Source organism: Hippichthys cyanospilos, chromosome 13 (assembly GCF_059441005.1).
Source record: "Hippichthys cyanospilos isolate Australia breed blue-spotted pipefish chromosome 13, RoL_Hcya_1.0, whole genome shotgun sequence".
Lineage (NCBI taxonomy): Eukaryota > Metazoa > Chordata > Actinopteri > Syngnathiformes > Syngnathidae > Hippichthys > Hippichthys cyanospilos.
The window spans coordinates 7,035,695-7,049,861 of NC_142381.1; the positions used below are offsets into that span (position 1 = coordinate 7,035,695).

The window sequence follows — 14,167 nt, forward strand, 5'->3', positions numbered from 1 at the left end:
GTTTGTACTTTTGTCCATTATTGTCGCGTGACTTACGGTCACTTTAACTTTGCATACAATGTACCAAAAAGTGAATGTGGAAGTTAAACTTAATGTCCCAGGTTCCCAGTATTGTAGTATTCTACTACACAACTGTAAGCCCCACCCCACATGTATAATGGCTCTGATATGGTCTTCCAAGAAAGAAAATTGCTAGAAAGTAATCTATCTCTTCAAATCTAGAAAATTTACTAATTCCTTCTTTTATTGCTTTCAACACATCAGGGAGGGAGGTGTGAGGTGCCTGGTTTACATGGATACTTTTTTTTGTCACTCATCAACTGTTTACATGTGACGTGATATACATGGGATCTGATCTTCCGTTTACATGCGCCATTACATGAATCAGAACAGCGGTTTTGCAGCTGAACGGCATCCACAATTTTATGTAAACATCACATTAGTCAAGATGGAGATAATTCATCTATTTGCCAAAGTACTTTCAATTACTTTTATTAATCTTGGCCCATCATGAAGATTAAGATACACTGATTTTTATGCCAAGTGCCTTGGCGCCAGTCTACCGAACGTGGACCCAATCTTGTTTTTTTTCATCACCCGTAGAACTTAACTAGGCTATTTTAATAAAATACGGAGTAGCAAGGTGTCAGTAAAAATACTCAAAGTACACATACTTGAAAATGTAAGTATTGTAGCTAAGTATTTATGTACAGTACTTGTACTTAGTTGCCTCCTACCACTGACCAGAATTTATCTGATGTTGATATTACTTTTGACCTGATGTCAATGTGCTGTTTTTGTATCCGGAGCAGTTCTGTGTTGTTTTGAGGTCATAAATACATGAAAAATATGAGATGCTTTCATGAATGTGGGTCAGGAAATGCGAGGAGGGTCTTGGGCCATAATGCACGTTGCTGTCGTAACTTGGCGGTGGGAGGAGAAAGTGATTGCACATTATGGCAGGCAGACAGGCGTGCTGTCAACATCAAAGGTGATATTGCCGACAAACGAGCACAGTAAGCATCTGAAGGGAGGAGATTGATTTACTTGACACGTCATCTCTTCGTCTGGTTGTCGCATTAAATGTCTTTCAAGTACGCCTCCAGTTTCATAAGATTGATTTGTTCGTTTGGTAGCTGACATACTGTAGTATTGTGTATACAGCACAGCATTGCCACATATTGGCCTCTAATTGAAGCCCCATTTTCCAAACGTTTCTAACCAAAACAGCAGCACCCACCAAGACTGCTGGGATAGGCACCAGCAAGCCAGCGATCCTAGTGAGAATAAGTGGGTACAGATAATAGAAGGATAGCCAACCTAAAGGTGACTCAATTTGTAAACTAGTCTTACTTTCATTACTGGGGAGATGACAACACTGTTTTGTCTAAATGTGATAATTTATAATTAGCCACCAGATGTAGCTGGGAGAAGTGTTTCGAACATTCAAAAGATCAATTCACTTTCTCAATCAATTGTTCCAAATGATTCAATTGTTCCATCGTTTAATTATTGCCATGTATACTCTTCATAGAAGGACGCCACTATACTATATGATGCTATCTGAAAAGTGGCAAAGAAGCAATCATGAAACTTTAACACTAGGTACATAAGCACGAAACAAAAATGTAGCAGACACAATACTTGGAAGGGAAACAAAGCAAAAAAAAACAAAAAAAAATCAAATTGCTGAAGTTAGGTTGCATAGAAATAAGCATGCAAACAGTGCTACATGGTTTCAGCAAAAGACACCTCATAAATAATTAGAAAGCAAACTATAATCTTTCCAAAACCTGTTAGCTATTCTTCCTTCCATTTCAAATTGTACCTATGACCCTTTGTCTTAAAACCCAAAGTTCTTACAGATGAGCTATGGCTCTAATGACATACAATGTAGCTATTCATAGCATTTTCATCACACCACACACGTGTCATGGCGATAATGCTCAACATTGGCTGTTCTCCTTGCCTTCAATAAATTAAAAAAAAGCTTTCTACTGAATACAAAAAGTGATATCATTGAGCAGCAATCTTGAAAATACTGAGCCAGCAAAATAGGCACTCTTTTGAAGGTCAAATCTCAAAATACGCCAGTCTGACAAAGTCCTGCAGCCGCCGCCAGCCTCTCTAACCGAATGCTTGGCTCCAAACAACTTTACAGCATTTGTTTTTGGTGCGACGCCAGCGTTGCTGCGGCGACAGGAAGTGTTGTCATTGTCAGGCCGTCATAATGGAAGTACGCATAAAGTCGCAATCTAATGAAAAGATTTTATTATTCTCAAAGTGACTCAGCTTTTGACATTTTCTTCAAAACACAAAGAAGTGTTCGTTTCCAATTTGTTTTTCGTTTTTTTTTTTTAAACTATTTGGGAAAGCATACTTTAAATGGAAATATGCATATACGTTTGTTTCGTTTGCTTTTCACCTCAGACACTAGTTTTTTTTTCCTAATATTGTGTAATAATTTCCTAATATTGTGTAATAATATTAGTAATATTCCCCTGATTTGTTTGCTTTGATTTGAAATAAGAGTCAATTGAAGTAAGAGAAAATTCAAGATAAAATTCTAATAAATAAGTGCGCTAACTACTTGGCTCCTGTACTACCTGCACCATGAATGTTCCACATTTTTTGGACACATTTGCATTCCCATACTAGATGTACTAAAAGTCTGTTATATGCACATTGCATGTACAGTATATATACTGGATAGTCTTAACAGCTGGTGGTAACAATGGGCCTTCATGCTCTCAACTTCCACCAACGTATCGCTGGGGCCTAATAATCATCCGATTTCCGAGTAATTTCCACCTGTGTGGGAGCAATCACAGAGCACGTGCTGTTTTTTTGTTTTTTTTTTAACACACAGACCCCTTCTCCGTATGTACACGTGCGTGCGTGTGTGTGGATATGGGGGTGTGCCACAAGTCGGCTGATTTTAGCTGATTTGACTTGTGTGAAGCACTTGAATTACATGTATTTTCAATGAAAAGTGGTTTATATTTAATTTGATATTTTTATTTGATTAAATGATTGAACATTGTGAACTGAATAAGAGAAAGAAATAAACATTTTGCCAGTGGACAAAGGAAAAATACATAAATGATGCATGACAGATGAGGTCATTATTTGAGCTCTCACATGCAAATTTATTGTCCATCACTGGCAGATCCCAGCAACTGTTATCATCATTTGCAGAGGTGAAAAAGCAATAAATATTTTTTGACCAAATGAGAAGTACACCATGCAGAAACCTGTTTTCATATAAAGAAGTAAAATCCATCCATCCATTTTCTACAAGAGATAGAACATTGGTGATTTTCTATGCATCTTACAAATAAGTATACATGTATTAGATTTACATTACATATTACACTTGATTTACATACAGTATTTACTACAGCTTTTCCTTAATTAATGTGAAAAATCATTAGCATGATCGGTGTCTTCACGTAAACTGGTAGCCTTGCGTATAGTCAAAGTCAATAAAATTGACTTTGCATATCACTCAGTACCAAAGCTCTCGGTTTGAAAAAGGTTGATGACCCCCAATTTAGAGTGTCCAATACACATTTCATGCAGATTTTTGGGACGTGGGAGTAAGCTAGGGCCTGGAAAGAACCCACGCAGGCATGGGCAGAACGTGCAAACTTCACAGGAAGGCCTGCACAAGCTGGAATTGAACTTAGGACTCTGAACTGTGAGGCAGACGTGCCTAAAGAAGTTAAAGTTGTCAAAGAATATAGACACATACAAAATGAAGTAACCGTGTTTATGTATGGGCACTGTGCAGTTTTCCAGCACTGCATAGAGATCCTTTGAATCTAAGCGACTGCCTGATACATTACCCAAATTCTGCCGAAACAGACTGACGCTGGCATAGCGGACAACCTCGTCGAAAGTTTGGCCCATCAATCACAGCGAGCCCAGCGGTCCCAGTGAGCCAATGTGAGATTTTCGAGAGGTAGGTGATTTATATCTCAAGAATTATGGGTAAGCAAGCTCTGGTTGGAGTATTATGACTGCAGAGTATTAAAACACAGCATGTATAAATTCTCCATTAGGGGAAACTGCTGACTTTGCTTTTTGTGGTTCACTGACGGACCAAGGACACTGATACTTACGACTAAGTTTATTTCAAAGCATGTTTGCGCAAGAATCTTAATATCGTAGATAATCATTTGCTGTAGAGTTATTTGTGTGTTGGCAATGTTTCTGATGCATGTGGCACATGTGCAGATACACATATTGTTTGACAAAACAATCGCTCATCACCATTACCATACCATAACTGCACTAGGCATTGTAAATCCAAGAGTCTAAAATGTTGGGTATGATCGATCAGTCAGCGGTCGAGGTGGGACCTCGGACAACTTGGGGCGGGGTATTTTTATTTGATGTGTCTTCAGCCTGTGCCATGAGTACAGCTTTACCCAGCCCCTGGTTGGCAAGTTTATGAAAGCTGCAATCATTGGAAAAACGTTTTCATTATTATTTTTTAAAAAGGACAACATTAAATTGTATAGTTATAAAATGATGATTTGATATTAGAACAAAACAAAGGCAAGAGACGGAATGACACTCTCATCCAAAACTGAAAATATTTGTAATGTAGTTCTTTGTTTTATACTCTGTGGATTTTTAGTCAGAAACGCCTGAGGCCTTTTCTGAAAATAACTAGGAACTGTATTAGGTTGGGGAAAAAATATAATACCTTTATGTCTGTTAGAGGGCCACTGGTGTATTTGAGGAAATTATGGTCAATAGCGTGACATCACAGCATTGCACATCACTCCGTAGCCACAAAATAAGTAGAGTTATCATGTTTGTCACTCTTTCATTTTGTTGGTGCCTCGAAATCTCCCGCTTTTCTTCCGCGTGCTCGTCCTCTCCGAGCCACTCAAACGTGATCCCATCATGTTTTTCCCATCATGCGCTTCTCCCACAATGTAGGAAGATAGCGAGCCCCTGACCGGAGGTATAAAGGACGTGATTTATGGCGTCCCTACGCAACATGAAAAAAACAAAAAAAGACCAATCAATTTTCTAGTACAGTACTTTTGTCGGATATGTTTTCAAAAGAGGAAGTAGCGCGACAACTAAAAAAGTGTACAGATGAATACTTAGGTACGCGTGGTGTGGGGTAGCCATATCTTTTTTTTTTTAGTGTTCCCCAAATTTTATCTGCTATTTTGGGATCAATATGATATGGTCTCTCCTTGTTCAATGTTAACTAATGATATTTTTGCTACTTTGTTCAAACCATGATTATGGGTCCGTTGACCTTGCATTCATTCTATATATAACAAAATTCAAAAAACGGTTTTAGATCTGTATTTTCAAATTCTATTTTTAAAACAAAAATAGGATAAAAATGTTGACAACCCTTTAAAGAAAACAACAACAACATATGTGGCATTTTCTGGAAAGGACTCGAAACGTTATATTCATACTGTATTTCCAAAGTTCTATTTTCGAATGTTACGCTTTTCAGACAGATTCATTCACACAGGAAGTACTGCAGCTCTGGAACCAGTAGCCATCAGTTTCTCTTTTCAGCGTACTGTAGGTGAAGTAAACAACTGATCGTGGTTTATATCTTATGCTCAAGGAAAGTGACATGATTGTAGATAAAGTTGCCAGAATATTAATGTGGTTGAGCCAGCTTACACGTGAAAAGGCGGTCAAGCCAGCTGCCGCTATTTTTATTCATCCTAGGAAGAAATCTAGAAATTCAATACCAGGTATTCTATCTATCCAGGTATTCACATTTTTTTCAGCCTGAGCTATTTGTCATCATCTCGGAAATGGCAAAATGGCCGCTGCTTCACATTGTTACAAATGAGTGAATTTTGCCACTTAATTCATATTCCACAAACAAAATATGAATACAACTTATTCACTGCCAGCCTAGCTAAAATTGATCTTTGATGTCACAAGCTATCAATGGCAACCCTAACATACAAAAAAGAAATGTCAGCACTATCTATAAAATGTCACTCAATCATAGCATAACTTGAAGGATTTTTTTTTTCATTTAACCTTCATTTATCCAGGAAAGGTCCGATTTAGGTTCTCAATCTCAAATAAATATAGCTTATGATTCTTACATAATCGTAGTCATGAGTAATGCATGTTAAGCTGCTAAGAAACCATAGCGTAAAAATTGATTTCCGCAAACATTAACTATGTGAAATGGCAAAGCGCTTACTCTTCTGTTAGAGCACTCTGTTATTTTGCCTTTCTTCTGGCCTCGTTCAAACTTGAATGGCCTTCATGCTTTACATCCTTTATTGGGTTGGCCATCTTTTTGGCTGGAGCGGTAGCCTTGGATAGCAGCATTATGGCTTTGGATCCCCTCTTTATACCTTTTTCTTCCCCTTGCCATTGGCATCACAAGAACATATTCTTTAAAAGATGATTCAAAAACGTTTCTACGATTAAAGTCAGGAAGTCATTTTGCTGAGCATCAAGGTTTACATAAGCATAGAACAAGCTATAGGTCATGATCTAACAGCAATACACTGTATCGCTTTACCCATTGCAGTTTCTTTCTAGTTTAGTCTTTGCACCACCTTTTCAGCATCACAGTGATTCCTGGATATGATTGTCAAGTTTTTATGGCACAATCTGACCAATATTGAAATATTCAGCAAAATATCTCCTCAGTTTAACATTACTCATGTATTATGGATACCAGCTTTCTGTCGGGCCTCATCTAAGCAAATTCCCTGATCAGATTTGGTCAAAATTTGAGCTCAGATCGGATTTTCAAATCAAAATGGCAATCTTCCTGTTCAGTTTTGAGCATGGATGTTTTTTCTGGTGGGACATGCCAGGAACTCCTCACCGGGGAGGCGTGCCCTCAATCATAAACAAGACCCTGAGATACTTGGAGCAGGACCTCATTCTCGACCTGGAAACTGCATCCCATTCTATTCCGATTGAAGACAATCAATCTGTAGTCCTCAATGAAAAGCAGACTGAGATTTCCGTTTAATTCAAAAAAGACATTTTCAAGCATCTGCATTTATTTTTCAAAACCAGTTGTGACCAAACAGGGGGACTGAATCCTTACCAAATGAGATGTGTGCTTTGACATGGCAACCATGGATGAGGATCGAACCCACAATCATTGATTTGTGAGTAAACGCCTCTACCACCTTTGTGATGCCATCATTATTCAAGTCCGTGATTCGTCAAAAAAATCCACAGCTAAAATGCAAATAAGAAAATAAAATACTTTTTAATTCACACGTTTTAGGAATAAAAAAGGCCGATAATAAACAGAATAGGCCATATGGAAACCACAGGCTATACTACAGTATGTCCACCCTTACCCTGCATAGGCCATTCGATACTGTATCTTAGCAGCAGAAAACAATCTGTACGACTAGCGTCTCAGGCGATGACGCTGATGATTTACTCAGCGTGTGGAAATGAAGAGACAAGGGAGGCTGCAATTGCATCGCAGCGGTCTTAAGCAAACACGGACTCTCTTGAGACACATATGGTTCAGCACCGCAGGAAATATATAGCTTACAATTCAGAGCGGAAAAAAGGTGTAAATGTGTGAGGCCATCTCAGAATATTTTCGTTGTTAAATGGCGATGACATTGTGAAAGTGAGATCATTCTTCCAGAAGACAGCTTGACTTCACTTCTAAACGAAGATGGATAGCTTTTGCGGCATGCAAGGAAATCAGTTTTGCATTTTCCGTGCTACTTGTTTAAAATGTGAGTTTTGTTTCTAAATGTGTTCTGCAGAAGGTTAGCATGCAGGGAATGAAGCCATGATAGAATCTAGTTGATGTCCACATGACTGAAAGTTACATAATTATGCAATGCTTTGTGTTGGATTCTTCAAAAATCTGACTTTTTAATTTTTTTTTTACTTTCTTGTAGCTGCATTTATTTTATTCATTTGTGCCACAGCATGGCAAAGTGGACTAATTGCAAGTGAGTAAAGTGCCATCTATGATGTGCTACCACTTAAAATGTCTTTATTGTTCACTATCAAAAAATCTATCTGGACTTTGTTTCAGCAAGTCAAAGCCACTTGCCGAGTCAGATCCCTGTTCTATAGGTATCACACATGCTGAAAAAGTATGGGCTGCCAGGGTGTATACACTATCCATCTGTAAAATTCTACATTCTACAAAGGGGTTCACTCCTGTTGTTGATTTTGTAATGGTTATTAAACTAGCAAATAGTTTTTTGGAAAAATGGTAGCTAGAGTGACTATAAAAGACACTAAATATAGCAAACAAGATCTGATTGGCAATACTGTTTTGTGGGCTAGCTCAATGATAGATAAATGTTATGAAATGTTATGATGTAATTAATCGGAATTTGGTTAAGTTCCTGCATATTGAACAAGCTGTGTGTATTTACGTTGAAATGAAATAAAAAAGAGAGACACCTAAATACTAGCAACAGTTACGTAGGTAAGTCTTCCCTTGGGCTGCAAATTGTTATACTATGAGTTGTATGGAGTCAATGGTCTCAAGGCAGAACCAAGATATGCTTTACTTTAAATGGCTGTTAAATTCCTTTACATTTAAAATGTATCCCCCCCAAAACATTATAATAGCTTTCATCTCATTTAACGGTGAATGAGATTACCGTAACACTATAATTCTTCTCTTCCTTCCTTGAATTTCCGATGATGACTTGACGGGTAATATGTTCCGAAGTTTGTTTTCATAGGTGCGAGCACTTAGCAGCACAATATGCTCTGCAAATTATCGACTGCCGGCTCTTGTCTCTCATGTTTCTCATTTAATGAATTTAGGATGATGAATGTGGGAAGTGCTAAGTAGAAATATGACAGTCGGATTAGAAAAGGGGGAAAATTGTTTCTCTACTTGTCAACCACCAAATGCCTGTGTCAAATGCTTTGACATTTCAACCCATTTTTTTGCCGGCAATGTAATACAAAAAGGAACACCTTTAATCACTTCAATGCACTTTGTGCGTTATGGAGTGGAGGTAAGACAAATCACAATGATCGAATCACAATGATTCTCTCATTTTTTCTTTTAATACATCATGAAATGGACCGGTCACTCTGCCCCTGGCAATTCATTTGTCATTGACATCCTGTCATCATTATCATTGTATTTGTGGCTGCATGTTTTGGACACACAGGTAAAAATAGGGGCAAAGCTGACAAATGATCACAACCTGGTTGTGTGTTGGCTCAGAGGGGGAGGATGCCAATCAGACCTGGCAGACCGAATCGCATCATCTGCTAGTAATGCCTGGCAGAGTCCCCTGTCAGAAGGAGTTTTAACTCCCACTTCAGGTAGAATTTTTCCAACGTCCCGAACAAGGACATTGAGTCCGAGTGGACCGTGATCGGAGTTGTGGCCGTAAGGTTGTTGGTGCCTGTTGTGGCGGCAAACTGAAGAAGGAGTCCTACTGGGCCTTTTTGGCCTATGGGACTCCGGAGGCAGCTGACACGTACCAACTGGCTAAGCAGACTGTAGCCTCAGCGGTCACCGAGGCAAAAATCCAGCTGTGGGAGGGGTTCGGTGAGGCCATGGAAAACAAGTTCTGAATGACTTGAAGGAAATTCTGGTGGGGAAGAAGTGCACTATTAACCGTGTGTACAGTGGAGATGGGGCACTGCTGACCTCAACCCAGGACGTTGTGAAACGATGGGCAGAATACTTCAAAGACCTCCTCAATTGCATTGACATGTCTTCCACTGTGGAAGCAGAGTCTGGAATGTCTGAGGTGGGCTCTCCCATCTCTGGGGCTGAGGTCACCAAGGTAGTCGAAAAACGCCTTGGTGCCAAGGCCTCGGGGGTGGAAGAGATTCTCCCGGATTTCCTAAAGGTTCTGGATGTTTTAGGGCTGTCCTGGTTGACAAGTCGAATTTATTTTCATTGATGGTTAATCTCTGCCAAGGCTGCCTTTTGTTATCAATTTTGTTCATTACCCTTACAGACAGAATTTCTAGGTGCAGCCAAAGTGTTGAGGAGGTCTGGTTTGAGCGTCTCAGCATTGCATCGCTGCTATTTGCGGATGATGTGGTGCTGTTGGCGTCTTCAGGCTGTGACCTCCAGCTCTCACCAGAGCTGTTTGCAACCGAGTTTGAAGCGGCTGGGATAAAGATCAGCACCTCCAAGTCTGAGACCATTGTCCTCAGTAGGAAACGGGTGGAATGCCTTCTCCGGGTCAGGGGATGAGGTCCTGCCCCAAGTGGAGGAGTTTAAGTATCTTTGGGTCCTGTTCTCGAGTGAGGATAGAATGAGACGGCTGTGCCTCAGATTCTGTACCAGTCTGTCGTGGTAAAGAAAGAGCTGAGCTGAAAGGTGAAGCTTTCTATTTACTTTCCTGCCCTCACCTATGGTCACTAGCTGTGGGACGTGATCAAAAGATTGAGATTCCCAATTCAAGCAGCTGAAATTAGCTTCTTCCACAGGATGTCTGGACTTTTTCCCTTAGGGATGTGAGAAGCTCGGTCATCCATAGGGACTCAGTGTCAAGCCTCTGCTCCCCCACGTTGAGAGGAGTTAGTTAAGGATCCTCCTGTAGAAGCTGGACAAAGTGGCCATGGACAGGGTAGTCTTGACTTCCCTGCTGAAACTTCTGCGCCCGCAACCCGACCTAGGATCAAGCTGTAGAATGGATGGATGGATTATTATACTCTTGGCATTTCAAAACTTTTCAGCTGAATCTAATAATCCCCAAGGGAGGTTCTGTGCTTGCATATAAGCAAGAAGGGGCTCACCCTCATATTTATGACAAAACCTGAATAATTAAAAGTAAGTACAGACAGAAAGATATTCCGAAATTGACAATTACTGGTAACCATCTTTCTTGCGGATGAATGGTTCAAATGATTCATCACATTTGCCAGTGTCTGGAACCCATGACGAAAACAATGTAAAGAACACAGCCATACGTAAGTCATGCTTCTGTTTGGTATCATCCTAGAGGATAGCGTTATGTTGTATTTTTGACTTTCATTAGTAATTTACGTTTATAGAAAGATCATCATTTTTAGTGAAGATCTTGGGCTTATTTTGATGACACGCTGGCTTGCTAATCTGATAAAAAACATTGTTAGGAATGATGCACATCATCTACTGATCCTCATTTTCATACACTTCAACTAAACTTTAATTTTAATCATTTTCTTGTTGGAAAATGAAAATAGAGACCTTTAGGAAGAGTTTTGAAGAAATCTCAATCTATATTTTTGTCCAACTGATCTATACTTGGCACTCACGTGGAAATTTATCCACCGACATGTAGACCTATTTGTCAGAGTTGGACACATTTGAGTTTGTTTTTTAGAAGATTACATCCTGGTTCATAATGATGAACAGATGGGCCGTCCCAGGGGTGGTCACTGTCAAAGTGGAATGAATAAACTCGAGAAAATCTATTTTGTGGCTTTCGAAAATGAAGGTATCACAGTGTGTTTATATCACAATGATACAACATCGTCATAAACTTACTCAGTTCATTAAGTTCATTTCCAATCATAATGAATGATGGAAAAGCCATTTCGTTTTATTGATAATTTAGAATCCACGTGTAGCACTGACATCCACCCTAACTGCTTGTGTGTTTATGTACTTGTGGGCTGCATGGCATCTGTCACCTATCATCCTTCAGCTCCTCCCAGACCTAAATGCACGTGGGCAGAATCAAACGCAGGAAACCCCAGAAACCTGGCAGCTGAAAGTGGGTCAGCACCTTCCTAGAATTGTGTCAGACACACACACAACACGTTGGGGGAAAACGTGACCTGACTGGCAGCCAGCAACAACAACATAATCCACCTTTTTATTCACTTTGGTCTCGTGTTTTTTTTTACCTTGTTAAATGCAGGCAGTGTGACTCATTAACCAAAAAGGTGAAGTTTAGGATGAAGCTGTCACCACTCGGTTTGTTAAATTGAAGTAGGAGTGTTTTCATCGCTTTCACAAGAATGGTGGTCCATGCTTGTTTTTATTTTTTGCTATAGGTTGTTGACACTGCATTGTTACAGAAAAGCTAGGGCAGTTGATTCTTGTTTTCCCATGCTTCCTTCGCGGTGAAGTCAAGAAAAAAAAAAAGACGTTCATCAATCTAAAAACAATGTATTGTATTTGATTAGTATTGTATTAGTGGACTATGGATTAAGCAGCAAAATGCACCTTATTTTATCCATCTCATGGGGCGGACATTTTACTGTCCATTGAAAATGGCATCACTTTTGCTGAGGGCTCAGCTCACGACAAGCCACAAGTTTGCCACCACCGGAGATGGTTACAAATAGGTGCATTTATATTAGAATATATATTATTTAATATTCCACTAACATAGTTACAGTCACAATGTCAGTTTAGTCTAGTGAGGGCTCATTCATTCAAAGAAAAGTTTTAAATTGACTGCCCCTTTAAGTCTTTATGAATACAATCTCAAAAATAACTTGTGGTCACCTTTAGCGAAAGAGATTTAGTGCGCTAAATAAAGTTTTTAATTTGGGTAACTCTGTGAAGCATTTTGGATGGAAAAATGATTTCCCAGCACTCAGCATCCACCCAGCCATTGTTTCCTCTTAATGAAGTGATTTAATGATGCTTGGCTTGGCTTGATAACACATTTTTCCTACCTAGGCCTTACTGGAGGTCTGTAAACTTAGAAGTAGAGCAACTTTTACTTGCCGTGGTGACCTGCCAATACTGCCAATGGACTTGGCGGCCAGCGTTTACAGGCCTAGACTGTAACTCAGAGGCTCACCTCGGCATATAAAATTAGGTTTTTGTTTGCCGGGTCTTAAAACATCCCCCCAAAAGTCTTACGTCCAATATTTGGAATTTAAGACCTTAAAATGTGTAAAATTGTCATACAATCTTTTATTAGGTAATAAATATAATTTCGACAGGTCTTGTCAATCTATTGATGCTACTTTTATGTAAGAACGCTCAAACTTCAGTCTCACTTTGAAATATTTCAATGTTTGGGGATGCTATAACAGAAGCACTAGGGGTGGATTAAAGTTTTAAGAATCAGAAAAACTAAAAGGGATGAAAGAATTTTTGAACATTTATTTTAGTCATTTTAGTCATATTCCTTGTCAAGTCTTGATCCAATGACTCTGAATTGGTTTGATCCCAGTTTTGAAGAACATTTTTGTTTAGGTGTCGAACTCAAGGCCAGATCCCGCCCACCTCATCATTTTAAAGGCTTCATCCTAAACATTTGGATGTTTCAAGCCAGAACTCCATAACAATGGTAAAAGATGTTGAAAACCCATTAATTTATGGTTGAGTGCCTTGCTTAAAGGGAGCTTTGTGATAATTTCCTCATGTAAAGAGGCAAGGTTTAGAATTACCTTCTCACATCTTCTCACATTCCAAACCTGTTGAATATTGTGCATGGGTAATGGTTATTTGACAGCATATAGAGATATTTAAATCCCTTATGCTAACTTCTGATGGATCTTCTGTCCCATCTGTTTGGTTTTGAGCTTTTGATGTCCTCCAAGGCCTCCTTGCACGTTACCCCCTTGGAGATGCTAAATAAACCAGTCTTTCCCTGCATCTGGTTCCCATTTCACTCGCAGAAGGTTTTTTTTTCAGCTGAAAAACATTTTGAATTTCCAGCTGTTGGTCAGCCTTTCTTAGTAAATTGAAGTAACCTTGGTGGAGGTGAGCCATTCAAGGGGCCACAACATGATTTCTTCCTTTCATTAAGGGCCTGTTTGTTGTTGATGTTTTCATAGTATTAGCCTTGAAACAAGTTGCTGTATTTACTGACTCACTCTAATGAAACATCTGTTATCTAATTAATGTGTCTCTGGTACACTAAACAACTTTATGGATTGCATGTTAAACCATCCCCAAAACAAACCAACTTACTATTCAGTCAATATGTTGTGCACCTTCGTTTGTTTTGACTTCATAAATGTGTGCATGACTGTATAATGGAAAACCAAAGAACAAAATGTTTTACATCACATCTTACAGGATAGTTTGGGCTACAACGTAAAAAGAAATATTGCCAATCAGATGACATGAATTTCAAGGCTGCTTACAGTGTAGCCGCTAGTGACCTCTAGTGGATCTTCTACTTCCTAACATAAAATTTATATTTACATTTAAACGAAAAAACTGTAACTCTGTATTGTGTCAAATGTTTGGATATTTTCCTCACAAATTTAG

The 14,167-nt window shown here is 39.1% G+C and overlaps 1 long non-coding RNA gene across 2 annotated transcripts in view; it reads left to right on the forward strand.

Annotated features, from left to right (window-relative positions):
* Window positions 1-14,167, forward strand: part of LOC148413660 (uncharacterized) — a 39,915-nt gene that overhangs the window by 12,957 nt on the left and 12,791 nt on the right. For both annotated transcript variants that reach the window (XR_015867602.1, XR_015867601.1), the window contains exon 3: window positions 3,868-3,964. This is a non-coding gene — a long non-coding RNA (uncharacterized LOC148413660). The remainder of the gene's footprint in view (window positions 1-3,867; window positions 3,965-14,167) is intronic.